This window comes from Myxine glutinosa, chromosome 8, assembly GCF_964187855.1.
Source record: "Myxine glutinosa chromosome 8, kmMyxGlut1.1, whole genome shotgun sequence".
Taxonomy (NCBI): domain Eukaryota; kingdom Metazoa; phylum Chordata; class Myxini; order Myxiniformes; family Myxinidae; genus Myxine; species Myxine glutinosa.
In genome coordinates this window covers 150,331,316-150,345,000 of record NC_136268.1, presented here as the reverse complement: position 1 = coordinate 150,345,000, position 13,685 = coordinate 150,331,316, and positions in this window count along the sequence as shown.

Below are 13,685 nucleotides of genomic sequence, written 5' to 3'. Positions count from 1 at the left end.
ATATTTATATATATATATATATATATATATATATATATTTATATATATATATATATATATAGATATATATATAGATATATATATATATATAGATATATATATATAGATATATATATAGATATATATATATATATATATATATATATATATATATATATATATATATATATATAATATTGTTGCGGATATGGGATTTGCATCCATCCATATCCGCTTGTAAATATTCCCCTATTTCCTCAATACTTCCCAACTATCCCCAATCCCCCATTCCCTAGTCCCATTTTCTGTAAACAACACTCTGTAGACCTGACCTCCCCCTATTTCCCCCAATAAATGTCGTGCCCAGGTTCACCGCATCTCATGTAAGACAACTATAGGACATCTTGCTAGTTATTCTTAGTCTAGTCAGTTAAGGACTCGTTTCCATTAATTCTGACCCTTCGTTGCACCAGAATGTGATTGTATGGCACCGTTAGGAAGTTTAGGACCTCCCGATACCTCCCCGCAGCTCTTCCTCACGGTTCAGCAACAACAACAACAACAACGGCAGCGGCGGGCGCGGGAAGTGCGCGTCCTCACTCCGGCTTGGTTGGTAGGGGGTGTTGGGAGGGCACCAGGCCTTCCCGACGAGCCGCCATCGAACATGTGCTCGACGGGGTTACCAAATAGGGGCTCCTGTCAGCTCCTCATCAAGGGCGGAGCCCGGTAACCCCCGCACCCAATGGAAGCGGCGGACCGGCCCCAGTGGGGCAGAGCCAACCAGCCGAGGGCGTGTCACTCCCCGCTGAGCATGCGCAGGGAGAGGGAGGTGACGTCAGATGCGCGCTGAGCTTGGAGCAAGCAAGACCACCTCCGAGCGCTGTGAGGCCTCCCCGCATCTTCTGGACTGGACCGTGCTTTATCCTGTCCCCGAGCCAAAGTGCACCTTGTGCCATCGAACTACCTGTCCCTCCCTGCCATCAATCCCTGTGTAAGTCAGCCTTGTTCCGTTTGTCTGTGGTCTGTCCGGGAATAGATAAGATTGTATTTAAGTGCCCATCTCTTCTGTGTCTTTTACGTCACTCTGCCGTGTAATCTACCCCTTTTCTCCACCACTGTAATTATATCCTCCTCCGGAGGTCTTGAGAACTGTACCCCTTGCGTCGTTTCATCTATCCAGTCGTCGTGTCCTTTCCATCATTGATTTGGCATAGCGCGATTTGGTCAACGTCTGGGTGAATCGGGTGAGTTGGGGAAGAATCGGGGGAACTGTTAGGTCGCGGCAATACCACCGCTCGGTAAATAACATCTAAACCGCGTCCGTACAATATATATATGGATATATATATATATATTGTTACAGACACGAATTTGATGTTAGGGTGGGCCGAGCGGAATGCCGCCGTGTCCGCACAAGTTACCTGATTATACTCGAACGTTGCCGAGTCGCGCTACGCTAAATCAATTGAGGAAAAGGACACAACGGCTGGGTTAAAATGACACGACACCAAGGGTTCAGTTCTCAAGACCTCCGGAGGAGGTTATATTAGGGCGGAAGGTCAGATTACAACGACAAGAGGGACAGCATAGAAAGGCAGGCACTTAGACACACTCTTATATTAGCCCCGACAGACGACAGATAAACGGGACAAAACTGACTCACACGGGGATGATGGCAAGGAAAGCGGGTAGTCGATGGCTCAAGGTGCACTCTTGGCTCAAGGACAGAATCGACCCGGTCCGGTCCAATGATGCCGGGAGGTCGCTCTCAGCGCTGGAAGGTCGCGACTTGTCTTCTTCAGTCGGGGGCGCATCTCCCGTCACGTCCGGTAAGTGGCCGCGTATATCCGGCGGGGAGTGACACGCCCTCGGCTCGTTAGCTCCGCCCCAGATGGAATCGGCCCGTTGCTTCTCATTGGGTGCGTGCGGGGGGGTTACCGGCTCCGCCCTTGACGAGGGGCTGACAGGGAGCCCCTTCGTGGTAACCCCGTCGGAGCGCATGGTCAATGGCGGCTAACCGAGCCGGTGTGAGGACGCACACTCCCCCGCGCCGCGCCGTTGTTGTTGTAGTTGTTGTTGTAGTTGTTGTTGTAGTTGTTGTAGTTGTTGTTTGGGGAAGAAGATGGGAGGAGGTATGGGAAGGTCCTAAACTCACTACTGGTGCCATATAATCACATTCTGGTGCAACGAAGAGTCAGAATTAATGGAAACGAGTCCTTAACTGACATAGACTAAGAATAACTAGCAAGATGTCCGAAAGTTGTCTACGTGAGATGCGGTGGACCTGGGCACGACATTTAATGGGGGAAAAAGGGGAAGGTCGGTTCTACAGAGTGTTATTTACAGGCAATGGGACTAGGGAAATGGGGGATTGGGATAGTTGGGGGAGTATTGGGGAAATAGGGGAGTATTTACAAGCGGATATTGAGGCCAAGTCCCATATCCGCAACAATATATATATATATATATATATATATATATATATATATATATATATATATATATATATATATATATATATATATGATTTGCGACCCCAGTGTTGGTGCAGCCACAGTGTCCAATTATCATGGAGACGGTACTTCACTACTCACGAACAGACTACAAATCACCAACGGCTTACAGCCAGAGGGTGAAACCTTGTATAGAAAATATTGTATGAACAATGGTATCGGTATAGGAGACACCTTTTCATGAAGGTAAATACAAATGAAGAAAGGATGTTGCATGTTGTTCCAATTATTCTTATTTTATGGGATTGTCACGCCTCTTGTTCTAATTAAGCAGAGCTTCTGCATATTTTGCATGTTCATATATTTACGAGTTTGTTTCTGAAACAATTCCTGAATTAGTTCCTTTACGCAAACAGTATATACCTTAGCAGTAAGGTATGGTCCAGTCCATTCCAAGCAGTCCTTACAGGTGCATATACAGGTGAACCGTACAGCGTGGCGGGATTATCGTCATATTACTCCAGAATTGGCTCCAAACTCCACAACATTGTCTCGGCTCGTTTAATAACGTCAATATCCAATCTTACACGTGAGGCCTCCTTTGCATAAGTTCAGTAATGAACCAAAAATAATGATTTGACCGTGAAGGCGTCCGAGCCAAAACCAATTAAGGCCTACTTAAGGCCTTCGAGGCCTACTTTTGGCAGGTCCCTGCTTGTGGCATGAAAACAACACACACCAGTGAGCTTCCAAGTAAAAACATACTGTTTAATGTTTTTAAAAAAACAACAACAACTGTAAACAAGACTGGTCTCATCCACTGGAAGAAGAAGCCCTCCCTCAACTCGTGTTAGGGGTGTTTGGTGCATACTTACCACATTTGCCAAGTGCAGGTTGGCAGGAATGAGCAGCCATTGGGATTGAACTCGTATCAGTCAAGGGTGAAAGAAGCAAGTCTTTAACTTCTTCAGCAAACAAGTACCTGGAATTTAGAATGGAAAGCAATACTATAATGCGACTAATAAATGGCCATAAACCAATCTGAAAGTGGTTATACCATCTCCATCTTGCTTTTCTTGCTTCATTTTATAACATGAAGGAAGTCATTTCTTTCAGTAAATATTTTAAACATTGATTTTAGGGTCAATTATAATTGAATTATAATTGAAATTATAATAGAATTATAATTATAACGCTTAAAATCAATCATTTTAAGTGTTATTCGGGTAATTTGAGCAGCGGAAACAAGGCACCATTGTTTCATTTGCAATGTTTTCAAAAGTTGTTGGAGCCCATATCAATTTTTATAGCCTGTATAAAGTATAACACCAATTCTGTCACCGGTTCATGGTTTTACAATCTGCACATGGAATCGGCTTGAAAACACACAATGATAGGATTGTACATGAAAGTTGACACTCCATTAACATTTTATGTAGATTTCAGTGCCTCCCTCCATCCTCGCACCCTGTCCTCTCTTCCCACTCAATACTGCATTGCCTTTAGTAATTTATACCCACACTACCTCACCTGGGGATTTGTGGTATGGTCAGCCTGCAATTTATCAGCCGCAACACAATTTATTAGAGCTGCAATAGCTGGACAGTACGTTTAGTATCGGGAACCAAATATGAGGCTTTGTGTGAGGTTCACATATACTGTGTATTGCTGAATTAGCCGCATTCAGGAGTTACAATATATGGATGTTATTCTGATCATCAACAACTTAATCAAAGCCTCAATTAGAACAATGTTCACTGTTCTCTCCGGTTTGTGTGTGTGTGTGTGTGTGTGTGTGTGTGTGTGTGTGTGTGTGTGTGTGTGTGTGTGTGTGTTACTTGGCAAAATTAAAAAAAATTGCAAGTATGTTGATCACTCCGGTTTGTGTGTGTGTGTGTGTGTGTGTGTGTGTGTGTGTGTGTGTGTGTGTGTGTGTGTGTGTGTGTGTGTGTGTGTGTGTGTGTGTGTGTGTGTTACTTGGCGAAAAAAAAAATTGCAAGTATGTTGATCACTCTGGTTTGTGTGTGTGTGTGTGTGTGTGTGTGTGTGTGTGTGTGTGTGTGTGTGTGTGTGTGTGTGTGTGTGTGTTCCTTTGTTGGTTTGTGTGTTTGTGTGTTTGTCTGTCAACTCACTTATACTTGCCTACAGGTCCCAATTTTAAACCGATCTTCACGAAACTTCACCAAATGGTAGAGTTCGTGGTCAGACAAAATCCTATATATTTTTGAGGTCAAAAGGTCAACATAAGCCAAAGGTGAACCACTTTTTTCAAATTTCTAAAATCCTCAATTTTCATCCGATTGACTTGGAATTTGAATCGGATTTTCATATCGGCGAAATGAATTCAACCACCAACTATTTTTGAGATCGGCGTAGGCCAAAAGGTCAACCACGTTTTTTCAAATTTCTAAAATACTCAATTTCCATTCCATTGACTTGAAATTTGAATGGGATTTACATATCAGCAAACTGAATTCATCCACCAACTAGTTTGCAGATCAACATAGGCCAAAAGGTCAACGTAGGCAAAAGGTCAACAACCTTTTCAAATATTTAAAATCCTCAATTTTCATCCAATTGACTTGAAATTTGAATAAGATTTTCATATCAGCGAACTGAATTCAAGCACCAACTATTTTTTAGATCAACATAGGTCAAAAGGTCAACATAGGCCTAGGGTCAACCACTATTCTCAAATGTCTAAAATCCTCAATTTTCATCCGATTGACTTGAAATCTGAATACCATTTGCATATCAGCTTACTGAAACCAACCACCAACTATTTTTGAGGTCGTCATGGGCCAAAAGGTCAACAGAGGCCGAATTTCTAAAATTGTCAACTTTCATCCGATTAACTTAAAATTTGAAGGCGATTTGCATATCAGGTCATAGAATTCAACCACCAATTATTTGTGAGGTCAAAAGGATGCTCTATTGAGTGCCATTCTATTTTGTTCTCTTTTGCCAAGTGTCGCTCTATGAGTGATTTTTCATTTGTTTGTCTGTCTATGAACAGGATAACTCAAAAATTTGTGGACGGATTCGGACGAAATTTGGCAGAGAGGTAGAGTATGTGACAAGGATGAAATGATTAGATTTTGGTGAAGGTTCGGATCCGGCTAGTATAATTTTTAAGTGATTCTTCACCATTGGGAGATAGGGCCAAAGACGATATATAGCAGGAGATCTCAGCATCGTAGACGGATTGAGACGAAACTTGGTGGAGAGGTGGCAGATGTGGTAAGGAAGAAATGATTCAATTATGGTGTAGATTCGAATTCGGATCCGGATCAGATAATTTTTTTAAAGTGATTCTTCACCATTGAGAGCTAAGGCTAAAGACGATATATAGCAGGATATCTCAAAAAGTTGTTGACGGATTCAGACGAAACTTGGTGGAGAGGTTGCATATGTGGCAAGGAAGAATATATAGAGTGGTCAATATATGGTTGAACCCCAAAAAAATTGATACAATAAGTTTTTCAATGGATTCTGGTACCATTGGGCATGCTAAATAACATACTAAATATCTAGTAACATCTGACTTCCGGAAAGGGGTCATTTTCAAGATGGCGTCCAAGATGGCCGCCGGGAGCTTAAAATGGCCATATCTCAATTATTATTCCACATAACAAGTTTCTTCCAGAGGAGTCGGAGGATGACGTTGAATAGCGACTAACTGTATAAGACAACAAATGCCTAATGGGCTGGTAAACCTGGCTTACTGGATTACCTGATTACTTTGTGCTTATTTAAGTAATTTTGATGATTACCTGGGTGCCTTAAACCTAGGTATACACACTGAAAAAATCTCTCTAGGTTGACTACTATTCGACAGAGCCATTTTAGTGGATCAGGATGTCACCTTGGGATGCCATCTTGGACTTGTCAATAAATAATTAACTGATGGTAATTTTATTGATTCAATTGGATTCCTTGGGCCCTAAAACCTAGGGTTAGACACCAAAACCACCTTTCTAGGTTGAATAATAATTGAGATATGGCCATTTTAAGCTCCCGGCGGCCATCTTGGACGCCATCTTGAAAATGACCCCTTTCCGGAAGTCAGATGTTACTAGATTTTTAGTATGTTATTTAGCATGCCCAATGGTACCAGAATCCATTGAAAAACCTTTTGTATCAATTTTTTGGGGGTTAGGTGAGTTTTTTTCGTATATTGACCCGACTAATATTCAATTTTGAAGATTCGAATTCGGATCCGGATCAGAGAATTTTTTAAAGTGATTCTTCACCATTGAGTGAAAGTGCTAAACCGACATATAGCACGATACCTCAAAAAGTTATGGAGGGATTTGGACAAAACTTGGTGGACATGTTGGGTGTGTTACAAGACCAAATATATTCGATTTTGGTGAAGATCTGAATATGGATTCGGATACGAGAATTATTTAATTCTCAAGTGATTCTTCACTATTGAGAGATCGGGCGAAAAGCGATATATAACATGAAATTAAAAAAGTTTTGGACGAGTTCTGACCAAACTTGATGGACGAGTTGGTTAGGTGACAAGAACAAGCCGATTCGATTTTGGTTCCGATTCGAATCCAGATCTGGTCTATCAGTGGGATACAACCCACAGACATGCATGAAAGCCCACAGAATCTTGTTTCTCATAGTCTCAGAGTCCTTTAGGTGCTTTTTTGCAAACTCCAAGCGGGCTTTCATGTGTCTTTCACTGAGGAGAGGCTTCCGTCTGGCCACTCTGCCATAAAGCCCAGATCGGTGGAGTGTTGAGGTGATGGTTGTCCTCCTGGAAGTTTCTCCCATCTCCACACAGGATCTCTGGAGCTCAGCCAGAGTGACCATCGGGTTCTTGGTCACCTCTCTTACCAAGGCCCTTCTCCCCCGATTGCTCAGTTTGGCCGGGCGGCCAGCTCTAGGAAGAGTCCTGGTTGTTCCAAACTTCTTCCATTTAACAATTATGGAGGCCACTGTGCTCTTGGGAACCTTCAATGCAGCAGAAATTTTTTTATAGGCTTCCCCAGATCTGTGCCTCGACACAATGCTGTCTGAGCTCTGCAGGCAGTTCCTTCGACCTCACGGCTTGGTTTTTGCTCTGATATGCATTGTCAGCTGTGAGACCTTATATGGACAGGTGTGTGCCTTTCCAAATCATGTCCAATCAATTGAATTTACCACAGGTGGACTCCAATCAAGGTGTAGAAACATCTCAAAGATGATCAAGAGAAATGGGAGGCACCTGAGCTAAATTTCAAGTGTCATAGCAAAGGGTATGAATACTTATGTCAATGTGATATTTCACAGTTTTTTCTTTTTAATAATTTTGCAAAACTTTCTAAAATCCTGTTTTCTCTTTGTCATTATGGGCTATTGAGTGTAGATTGATGAGGGAAAAAATGAATTTAAACGATTTCAGCATAAGTCTGCAACATAACAAAATGTGAAAAAAGTGAAGGGGTTTTTTTTTTTTTTTTTTTTTTTTTTTTTTTTAGGTATACAAGATCGAGGCTCGTGAAAGAGCGAACATTAATCACACAGAAAGACAAACAGACACATAAAACAAATAACATCGGGAGCGGTAGACAAGATGGGGAGAGAGGGGGAAGGACACAAACACAACATTTGAGAGCAGGGACCGAGAGACATGGAGACATCGAGAGATCTGTGGGAGGGAGAGGGCTTTGGGGGGGAGGCATGTGAAGGGGGGGAGGCATGTGAAGGGGGGGGGGTGGGAGAGGTATAAACATATGGACACTGCCAGGATTTCCAGGAAATAAGTTGGAATTTCAAACAAGGTGGATCTGGGGTGAATTAGTGGGGGTAGAAAAGATCAAGGTTATGGATGGGGGAAGATAAGAGATGGTGGTGAACAGCTGTTTTAAAGACCTGGAGGGAGGAGAGGGATTGAAGGGAGTGTGGGAGTTTGTTCCACAGGCGGGAGAAAAGAGGAATGAAAGAGTGAAGGTGAGCAGAGAGCCGAGATTTCGGCAGTTTAACCATCAGAGGGTTGCTGGCAGATCTTGTGCGACCTGTAGGAATATTTGGGGGACAGAGCACAGAGAGAGCTGGGGGAGCAAGGCCGGAGAGGAGTCGGTAGAAGACAGAAAGACCACCTACCTGCCTGCGGTGAGTGAGTGAAAGGCCCTCAGAGATAGCTTCATCGCGGGAGATTCCAATGATTTTGAGCTCTTGCTCTGAACCGACAAGGGTCTGAATACTTTCTGAATGCACTGTAGGTGGGGATTCTGCCATGGCTTTACACACAAACACACACACACGTTAACGAAGGTTGGATACTTTGAGACCTTGTCGGTCTCTGTTCCATCTCCTGAAACCCACCCACGTGTGGAGATAGCAGGCAACCACAACCTACACACACACACACACACACACACACACACACACACACACACACACACACACACACACACACACACACACACACACACACACACACACACACACACAACCTTAAAGGGTAAAATAGGATTCTGAAATGGCTTTCCAGTGGTTTCAACTATTTTCTGCTTGAATTACCTTTCAGATCGAGACTATCTCATGTGGGATGTGCAAAATTGGTTTACGAACACAATTTAATTTGGAGAACGGAATCCTATAAAATGGAGAATTCTCCCCATCATTGTCTAAGAGAAAAGAAAACATACACTATAAACAAGGATCCCTTCATGTTCATGACATTCTTGCATAGTTATCGACATTTCCCCTTTACCCCAGAAACTTGCAGTGCACCATAAACTGGCTTTGCTGGCACGTGTGTTTGTGGTTTGTTTGTCGTTAAGGTCTGGCGAACAGGGCACAGGCTAAATTGACAGTTTAGAGTCAGAGGATGAACAATGATTCGTTTATTCTATTGAATGCAGCTCTGACACTTAACCTTCTCGTGCTGATTAAGAAAAGTGCGTTTATGTTTGGAGTCTATTGAAGGACTGGTTAAATGGGTATTAAACCGAAATTCGGATTGTGGTTTACACACTGCCTCATAATGGGCATGCACTGGTGCAGAATTATGAAAGGTGTTGTTTCCAGGGAAATAATACATATCTGTCCTGTCTGCATTGTTTTTAAGATGTTAATACCCCCATGATATATTTGAGAAGATATATAAGTGAGACTAGCAGAGTACTCATCCTACGGGCGATCTTGTTCCAAACATTCAACATGTTCTTCTGATGCGTACCTTTATTTGGGCGGTGTATAAGCAACTGACAGCTGCCTTAATTGCTCCCGAAAATAAATAAATAATAACCCTAGATAAATAACCATTGGGTCTTCAGGGTCTTTTCAGTCTTTGGGGTCCTCAGGGTATTTTGGGTCTTCATGGTCTTTTGGGTCTTTAACAGTCTTCAGGGTGTTTTGGGTCTTTTGGGTCTTCAGGGTATTTTGGGTGTTTGGGGTCCATTGGGTCTTCAGGGTCTTTTCGGTATTTGGGGTATGTTGGATCTTCAGAGTCCTTGGGGGTCTTCTGAGTCCTTGGGGTCTTTTGAGTCCTCTGTCATTTGGGTCCTTGGGGTTGTTTGGGTATTTTGGGTCCTCGGGGTCTTTTGTGTCGTTGTGTTCCATTGGGTCTTCAGTGTCTTTTCTGTCTTTTGGGTCTTTGAGGTATTTTGGGTCTTCCATGTATTTTGGGTCTTCCAGGTATTTTGGGTCTTCAGAGTCCTTGGGGTCTTCTGGGTCCTTGGGGTCTTCTGGATCCTTGGGGTCTTCATGGTATTTTGTGTCAAACAGTCTACAGGGTATTTTGGGTGTTGGGGGCCATTGGGTCTTCGAGGTCTTCTGGGTCCTTGGGGTCTTTTAGGTCTTTTAACCGGTTGACACACAGTCGTGTTTAAAGATTGCCCCCGAAACCCCCCCCCCCCCCCCCCCCCACTCAAATCCCTCCAAAAGCATGACTCAAAGCCTTTAAAACCTAGCCTTATGAAGGGGGACAGACAAACAAACACACACACAATTTGTGTTTTATATGGTAGATATATATCGCTTATAAAATATGCTAAGCAATTTTAAGTCTTTATGGCAGATGTTATGAGTCGCTGCTGTTCTCTATGGTGTGTGGCAGGTGCATGAGGTGGCAGCAGGTAGGATGGCCGGATTCAGCTCCAACCTATCCTAATCCCTGCATGCCCGACTAGTCCCTTTATCGAATCAATAGCTCCTGTCCCTCTAAGCTAATCTGTCCCCCATGGGCCCGCTAATCCCATTAACTAACCTACCTCCCAGGAGGAGATCAAGCCACATACCATGACACAAACGATGAGGCGATGTGGGGAGCCTTCTCTGGGTCCCCCAAGTGCCATCCCTGCCACGTAGCGCCTCGGGTCCTCTCTCAGGTACTTGGGCTAACCTCAGCAAACATTGGGAATGCTCCTCTGGGCACATGGCCTGCTCTCGCGCAGTGCACACCCGACACCAGGATGTCCTTCCCCAAATACGTACACACCATGAGCCACACTCCCAGCCCTTCAACAAACTTTCGCACCTTTGCAATAAAAGAAACCTTTGCACAACCAGCACCAACAACAGCTCTCTAATTCGGGAATCCCTCTATCTAATTCTGGAATCCCTCTATCTAATTCGGGAATCCCTCTATCTAATTCGGGAATCCCTCTATTTAATTCTGGAATCCCTCTATCTAATTCGGGAATCCCTCTATCTAATTCGGGAATCCCTCTATCTAATTCGGGAATCCCTCTATCTAATTCGGGAATCCCTCTATCTAATTCGGCAATCCCTCTATCTAATTCGGGAATCCCTCTATCTAATTCGGGAATCCCTCTATCTAATTCGGGAATCCCTCTATCTAATTCGGGAATCCCTCTATCTAATTCGGGAATCCCTCTATCTAATTCGGGAATCCCTCTATCTAATTCGGGAATCCCTCTATCTAATTCGGGAATCCCTCTATCTAATTCGGGAATCCCTCTATCTAATTCGGCAATCCCTCTATCTAATTCGGGAATCCCTCTATCTAATTCGGGAATCCCTCTATCTAATTCGGGAATCCCTCTATCGAATTCGGGAATCCCTCTATCTAATTCGGGAATCCCTCTATCTAATTCGGGAATCCCTCTATCTAATTCGGGAATCCCTCTATATAATTCGGGAATCCCTCTATCTAATTCGGGAATCCCTCTATCTAATTGGGCAATCCCTCTATCTAATTCGGGAATCCCTCTATCTAATTCGGGAATCCCCCTATCTAATTCGGGAATCCCTCTATCTAATTCGGGAATCCCTCTATCTAATTCGGGAATCCCTCTATCTAATTCGGGAATCCCTCTATCTAATTCGGGAATCCCTCTATCTAATTCGGGAATCCCTCTATCTAATTCGGGAATCCCTCTATCTAATTCGGGAATCCCTCTATCTAATTCGGGAATCCCTCTATCTAATTCGGGAATCCCTCTATCTAATTCGGGAATCCCTCTATCTAATTCGGGAATCCCTCTATCTAATTCAGGAGCGGGACCATTAAGTCAATCCTGCATACGAAAAGAAATTCACCTCATTCACCTCATCAACTCATTCCTAATGTCATCGCCTAATACAGCCTTTTTTACAGACTTATGCTTTTGGGTTGTCCATCCTTTATCCGAGCATCCGTCCGACCGTGCGTTTGTCATTCTGTAATAGGTTTTTGTAACCGGGTTAACTTAAGAACGGCTGAAGGGACCAAAGTCAAACTTGGTACACGTATGTAGAATGATGTAAAGATGAAATGGTTTGATTTTGGGGGCCGAGAGTTCAAAGATCAGAGGTGCCGTGAAAGGAAACATTCTGTTACCGAACTAACTTGTGGACCAGTGATGGGATTTTCACCAAACTTGGTATGAGTCTATATTATGATGCAAAGATTAATTGATTAGATTTTGACATCATGAGGTCAAAGGTCAGAGTCTAATATAGGTTTTCCTTACCGCGATAATTTAAGTACGGCTGAAGGGAACTAAGTCAAATTTGGTATAAGTACCAAATTTAATGATTTAAAGATAAACAGATTAGTTATGTGGTCAAGAGCTCAAAGGCCAGAGATCCTGGTTGGTAAAAATGAGGATGCATGGGGTGGGCAAGATGGATACAGAAGGAAACTCCAAGGAGGGGAAACTGGAGATTTGGAAGGAGGAGGGATTGCTGTGGGATATGTATACAGTGGCTATAGAAAGTCTACACCCCCTTTCAAAATTTTCACCTTTTATTGCCTTATAGCCTGGAATTAAAATGCATTAACTCAAACTTTTCCACCTTTATTTACACATCGTAACCCACAACTTCCAAGAGAAAAAACAAATTCTACAAATTTCAGAAAATTAATTAACAATACAAAACTAGATTATCTTGGTTGGATAAGTGTCCATCCCCTTATAATAGCAATTGTAAACAAGAAAGAGAAAACAGAGATTGCAAACCCTCGCCAGGATGTATTTTCAGTGGTTTTTAAGGCTTTTGTGTTAAAACAAATATGGCGGCCGAACCACGTGACCGATGACGTCATCATTATTTGTTTTCTAAACTAATTTATTCCTATATTATGCTGAAGAAATTTCATCTTGATCGGATGAAGTTTTGTACTTGTCAAATTATGACGTCATAATGGAGGCACCTATGACATCATCATTAACATATTTTATTCCCCATGGAGAGTTCTTTACAATGAGCCATGTCTCAATTTTTTCTATTCAGCACTTTCGGAGATATAGAGGTGCAAAGTTTTTCGATTTTTGCAAGATGGCGGCCGAAACACGTGACCGATGACGTCATCATTATTTTTCTTTCTCCACCAGTTTATGCCGACATGGCGCTCAAGAAATTGCATCTTGATTGGATGACGTTTTGTACTTGTCAAATTATAACGTCATAATGGAGGCCTTGGGCCTAGAGAGTTAAAAATTGGGCACAGTCTATTCCAGGACAAGACAAATATGTGTGTAAAGTATGGTGATGCTATGTGCAACAATGTAGAATAGTACTGCGCACAAACAGACAGACTAGAAATCGGTCAGAGACCGAGGACTTGCCGGAATTAAAAATATCGCGGCCGAACCACGTGACCGATGACATCATTATTTGTTTTCTAAACCAATTTATTCCTAGATTATGCTCAAGAAATTTCATCTTAATCAGATGAAGTTTTGTACTTGTCAAATTATGACGTCATAATGGAGGCACCTATGACATCATCATTAACATATTTTATTCCCCATGGAGAGTTCTTTACAACTAGCCAAAACCCGTGGAACATCCACAGAAGTGAGG